This window comes from Polypterus senegalus, unplaced genomic scaffold (genome assembly GCF_016835505.1).
Source record: "Polypterus senegalus isolate Bchr_013 unplaced genomic scaffold, ASM1683550v1 scaffold_2032, whole genome shotgun sequence".
Taxonomy (NCBI): domain Eukaryota; kingdom Metazoa; phylum Chordata; class Cladistia; order Polypteriformes; family Polypteridae; genus Polypterus; species Polypterus senegalus.
In genome coordinates this window covers 3,725-10,197 of record NW_024381980.1, presented here as the reverse complement: position 1 = coordinate 10,197, position 6,473 = coordinate 3,725, and the positions used below count along the sequence as shown (strand labels likewise).

Sequence of the window (6,473 nt, the reverse complement as noted above, 5' to 3'; positions counted from 1 at the left end):
TGGAACCCCATGACCCTGCACAACACCCAGTCCATACAAGCACTGAACAAAGTAGGGCGAACACACCCCTGACGCAACCACAGAATCAACTGGGAAAACAGAGGTTCTGTCTCCACACCACTCACAGTACCAGTGTACGGGCTGGCCATGATATCCAGCAACTTCAGGGGAATCCCACTAAGTCTCAGGAACTCCCAAGGAAGCTCGAACAACTGAGTCGAATGCTTTGTGAAAATCGACAAAGGCGCAGAAACTTTGCCATATTCACGCTTTCGCCTCCATGCCACTGTGGGATTGCACGCTAGCAGGACACGAGGTTGCTGGTCCTTTCTGGACGATGCCCCCTTTGTAAAGTTGCAGGCCCGCTGGAAGAGCTGGACGAGATCTATCTGTCTATCTATGTATCCATCCATCCATCCATCCATCCAGGGAGGTGGAACGTAACAGGGGTCTTAAATGGGTGGCGAGAGCGAGAGAGCCGCAGAAGGGGATCAGCATGAAGGACAACGACATTCTAATTCAAAAGACATTCCGAAAAAATTTCAAAAGAATGGCAAAAAAAATGAAGACAGACAGGGAAGGATGAAAAAAAACATACGGCTGTCGTTCAGAAAAGAGGGCTTCCAAAGTTGTATTTTTGGGGGAGAGAAAAGAGCAGCCCTCGTTTACTGGGAATACTGAGTGCTGTAAGCTTTTGCCTTTCTGCCAGCAGGAGTCGCCTTCACCTCGTCTTTCTTTCCTCCTTCCACCTGTGTCGAAGCTGGCCTTGGCAAGGAAAGCGGCTTAAACTCAGTAAAGAGGCACTAAAAATAATGAATGATTATTTATATTATTATTTTATTATGTGTGTGGGGTCCCAAGTATAAATAACATACATTGATTAGTTAATTTAAATTAATATTATTTTTATTATAATTTTCTATTGGCGGGGTCCTCAAAATAAATAAATAAATGGACAGACAGACAGATTGATTGATTGATTTTGAACTTCTTTATTTATTGCTTAAAGCTCCCAGACCCTGTTGTCTCACAGGCTCCTGCTTCACAATCGCCAAGCACCACTTCCATAAGTTGAAACGCATGTTTTCAGTCTGTTTTTGAACCAGGACTATCAGGGAGAGCGCGAACGCAGTCCCCACTACCACAAATTATGCAGTCGAGTTTCCCGCATTTGGGAAATCGCAGGGGTCAGCACACCCGAGTGCAATGGATGAGCTCTGCCCTGGGAGAACCACCTTAGTGATCATGGTATCTCCCGCCAGGTATGAGTTGTACAGCCTGGCGCTCATCCTCCCACTTCCTCGGCTTCATCGCTCGGCGGCGGAGGTTTTCCCAGCACAGTCCTCGGTCCTTGCCTCCTTCGGGCTTTTTCCCGGGATCCTTGGGCTTCTTTGGCCCGGGAGCGCATGCGCGGAGCTAGCTGCTGCCCAGACGCCCGTGGCACCGTGACCGGATGTTAGGGTTGCACCGACCTCACCACCTTGATTAGACAGGTTTCACTAGCAACCCCAAGGTGCACCTCGCCTTATGTAAACCAGCCACCCATCGCTGGAGCTTATTGGCTGGAAGAGAAACAGGAGGGTAGACTGGGCGGGATGCTGAATGAGAAACAGCCGCCCAACAGCAAAGACAGGCGGCAGGCGGCGGCAGGAGGCAGGAAGGCAAGCTGCGAAGAGGAAGGCGACCCTGCGCCCGGAGACCGAGAGGAAGAAGCCTCGGCGTGGGCGCCGACACGGCAGCAGAGCACCTCGGAAGACCTGGGGCCGAGGCCGCCGAGTGATCTGGGGCAGCGCTGGTACACGTCGAGACTTGAGCCGGTGCTTGCCCTCCCTCTTGATGCCACTGTGGGATTGCAGTTAGCAAGGATACGAGGTTGCTGGTTCTTTCTGGAAGATGCCCCCTTTGTAAAGTTGCAGGCTCCGCCTGATGAGCTGGACGAGATCTCTGTCTATCTATCCATCCATCCATCCATCCATCAATCCATCCATCCATGAGGTGGAACGGGTAACAGGGAGTCTTAAATGGGTGCGAGAGCAGAGAGCCGACAGAAGGGATCAGTATGAAGACAACGCACATTCTAATTCAAAGACATAACTAAAATTTCAAAAGAATGGCAATTAAAAAAAAAAAATGAAGACAGACAGGGGAAGGAGAAAAAAAAAAAAACATAGGCTGTCGTTTAGAAAAGAGGGCTTCCATTGCTGCCCATTTGGGAGAGAAAACGAGCAGCCCTCGCTTACGCCATACCACTTGAACACGCCGATCTCGTCCGATCTCGAAGCTAAGCAGAGTCGGGCTCGTTAGTACTTGATGGGAGACCCCTGGGAATACCGAGTGCCGTAAGCTTTTGCCTTTCTGCCAGCAGGAGTCGCCCTTCGCCTCGTCTTTCCTCTTCCACCCGTATCAGAAGCTGGGCTTTGGCAGCCGAGTGATCTGGGGCGCCCTGGGTACACGCTCGAGACTTGAGCCGGGGCTGCCCTCCCTTTGATGCCACTGTGGATTGCAGGTTGGAAAGGACACGAGGCTGCTGGTCCTTTCTGGACGATGCCCCCCTTTGTAAAGTTGCAGGCTCCCCGCCTGAAGAGCTGGACGAGATCTATCTGTCTTTCTATCCATCCATCCCCCTCCATGAGGAGGAACGGGAACAGGGGGTCTTAAATGGGTAGCGAGAGCAGAGAGCCGACAGAAGGGGATCAGCATGAAGGACAACGCATATTCAAATTTAAAAAAATGGCAAAAAAAAAAATGAAGACAGACAGGGAAGGAGAGAAAAAAAAAAAACATAGGGCTGTCGCTTAGAAAAGAGGGCTTCCAAAGTTGAGATGTTTTTTCTCATAAACAGAGGTTTTCTGATCATTCCAATTATTTTCTGTTGGGAAAAACTTTCTGTTTATTTGTGTATGCACACCTTGCCTTCCACAATACTTCTTTATCACGTTTATTCGGTCCCACCTTTCTTCCCGACCCTCTTTTCCCTGACCTCCCAAACACCACCAAGCTCTATCCAGCTTGATGTCTCACTTATGTGTCTCTGCCTTACTTCCTTCCATATCCTTGCCACTGTGGGCAGTCCCACATTGCATGTCCATACTGACTTATTTTTTTCTTTACATCCGCCCTGGGGCATTTAGGCCCTTGTAAATTCTTTCTTTTTCTTAAAGCCAGGTTGGTTTCTCGTGCTTCATGGGGAGCCAGCCCGGCTATATCTGCTACTTGATTATTTGGAAACTTTCCCCAAATCTTTCCCATATCAGTTTAGATTCCTCTAGATTTCCCAGTAATGTTTACGGCTTCTCACTTTCCTTACTTTTTCCACTAATTCTTCCACCTCCTCCACAAGTCCTTTCATCCTGCTGAAGCCCACAATCTTTGATACAGTCCATCAACCTCCTGTATAGTTTGGGTAATCTAAACTCATATGGTTTCTTGTTCTGGGTTTTATAAAGCCCAAACCTTCTTAGATGACCACCCATCATGTACCTGGCAAACTGCCAGCCCTCCCTTTCCGCCTCTGTAACAAGGATATGTAAACGGCCGTGTATTTCAATCTTAACAAGATCCTTAAGTCCAGAAAACCTTTTTCTCCCCTTTCCTTTTTTGTTTCTTACTTTCTGTCTTGCAAACCCTTTTCATCTGTAGACCTCCCAAAAAATAAAAAAATTGTCTTTCGATTTTCCTTAGAATATATTTTGTCCAGAAAAACTGTTGCCAGAAAAGAGCCTGGGCAAAATTATTGACTTAATTAGCAAAATTTTGCCCTCATATGTTAGTCTCCTAGTCCTCCAGAGACTTGTGAGCTTGTATAACTTTCTTCCATCTCCTTCCAGTCTCTTCTTCCTCCTCTCCTCTCCAAAATGGATCCCTAATATTTTAACCGCCCTCTATGTATTTTCATGTCGTTTTAAAGTCCTCCTGCCACTTGCCCTGCAGATGGCACTCGGATTTCCCTTATTTAATTGGCTCTTTTGCTTTTGAATTCTGTTCCCAGCAGATATCTGATCATATCCGCTAACTTCCCAATTTTACTTAATGTCTTTTTAACAACAGTTGCTGTGTGTCTTAAAGTCAACTCCTTTCTATATTCGAACCTCTTTCCTCCATTTTCATTACCTTCCTTCTTGCCAATTTTTCACATTATGAACCCTATAAGAACACAAAACACTTTCTTATAATTTTCTTACTATTTTCTTTTGGTGGAAAACACATTTGCTAAATACGATAGTTTTGGGATTGTAACTCGCCTTCATCAGCAATATCTTCCCTTCTATTGATAAGTTCGTTAACCTCCAAAATCCTGCTTTTTTTTTTGGTTATCTTTTTCCCATTTCTTTCCACTCCATCCTCTCTGTATTCTTAACCCCAATACTTTCACAACATTTGACAACCTTATTCTTCCTAGTGGTTTTTCCTTCCATTTCCCAACGGATTCCATGAGGAACACAAAGTAAAACCAGCGGTACCAAGGATTCTCGCAAGGCACAGTACCAAAGGAGTCCAGTCTTCATCTCCAGGTCACTGGGAGCATCCATGTCTCACAAACATATAGCAAGAAAGGAAGCACCAGGACTCTAAAGATTGCCCTTCGTTCTTTGCAGAGATATTGGGAGTTCACACACCCCTTCCAGTGACCTCATGAACCACCAAGCTCTCCCATCTGTCTACTGACTTCATAGGAAGAGTCACCAGGGACATGAATGTCACTGCCAAGGTAAGTAAACCACTCAACAAGGCAACACACTCTCCGCAAACAGACACACTGCTGATATCTGTGCCCCAAGAGGTCATTAAAGGCCTGGCTGTTGGTTTTCATCCAGGACACTCACAAGCCCAGACACTCAGACTCCTCACCAGTCTCTTGAGCACCTGATCAGAGCCTCCATTGACTCCAACGACAATCACAGCATCATCAGCAAAGTCAATATTCATGAATCTTTCTTCTCCAACAGATGCCCCACAGCGCAGAACCCCATGACCTCTGCACAACACCCAGTCCATACAAGCACTGAACAAAGTAGGAGCAAGAACACACCCTGACGCAACCACAGAATCAATTGGGAAAAAACAGAGGTTCTGTCTCCACACCACCACAGTACCAGTGTAGGCTGGCATGATATCCAGAACTTAGGGAATCCCACTGTCTCGGAACTCCCACAGGGAACCCTCAACAACTGAGTGGAAGCTTGTGAAAATCCTGGCCGTTTGAAACTTGCCGAATTCACGTTTGCGCCCCATGCCACTGTGGGATTGCACGTAGCAAGGACACGAGGTTGTTGGTCCTTTCTGACATGCCCCCTTTTAAAGTTGCAGGCTCCTGCCTGAAGAGCTGGACGAGATCTATCTGTCTATTCTAGTATCCTTTCCCCATCCATCCCCATGGGGGAACGGGTAACAGGGGGTCTTGGGTGGTTCAGAGCCAGAGAGCCCACAGAAGGGGATCAGCATGAAGGACAACGCATATTCTAATTCAAAAAAATTTCAAAAAAAAAAAAAAAAAATGAAGACAGACGGGGGAAGGAGAGAAAAAAAAAAACATAGGGCTGTCTTTTTAGAAAAGAGGGCTTCCAAAGTTGAGATGTTTTTTCTCATAAAACGAGAGGTTTTCTTTGATCATTCCAATATTTTCTGTTGGGAAAACTTTTGTTTATTTGTGTATGCACACCTTGCCTTCCACAATACTTTTTATCACGCTTATTCGGGGCCCAATCTTTTTTCCCCAATCTCTTTCCCCTGACCTCCCAAACACCACCAAGTCTCCTATCCAGCTTGATGTCTACTATGTGTCTCTGCCTTACTTCCTTCCATATCCTTGCACTGTGGGAAAGTCCCATTTTATGTCCATACTGACTTATTTTTTCTTTTTTCATCCGTCCCTGGGACATTTAGGCCCTTGTAAATTCTTTTTTTTTACTTTAAAGCCAGGTTTGGGTTTTTAGTGCTTCATGGGCGAGCCAGCTATATCTGCTACTTGATTATTTGGAAACTTTCCCCCAAAATTTTTCCCATATCAGTTTAGATTCCTCTCTAGATTTCCCAGTAATGTTTACTGGCTTTCACTTTCCTTACTTTTCCACTAATTCTTTCCACCTCCTCCACAAGTCCTTTTCATCCCCGCTAAACCTAAAAATCTTTGATACAGTCCATCAACCTCCTGTATAGTTTGGTAATCTAAACTCTTTTGGTTTCTTGTTCTGGTTTTATAAAGCCCAAACCTTCTTAGATGACCACCCATCATGTACCTGCTAAACTGCCCCCCCTTCCCGGGTCTGTAACAAGGATATGTAAACGGCCGTGTATTTCAATCTTAACAAGATCCTTAAGTCCAGAAAACCTTTTCTCCCTTTCCTTTTTTTCTTTTTCTTTGTCTTATGCTTCTCATCTGTAGACCCCCCAAAAAAAAAAATTGCTTTCATTTTCCTTAGAATATATTTTGTCCGAAAAACTGCTGTTTAAAAGAGCCTGCAAAATTATTGACT

At 45.6% G+C, this 6,473-nt stretch overlaps 1 non-coding gene across 1 annotated transcript; it reads right to left on the bottom strand.

Moving 5' to 3' along the window:
- Positions 1-1,112: 1,112 nt before the first annotated feature.
- LOC120520967 lies at positions 1,113-1,270 on the bottom strand. Its single transcript, XR_005631935.1, has one exon. It is a non-coding gene; the product is annotated as a U1 spliceosomal RNA (small nuclear RNA).
- Positions 1,271-6,473: the final 5,203 nt, after the last annotated feature.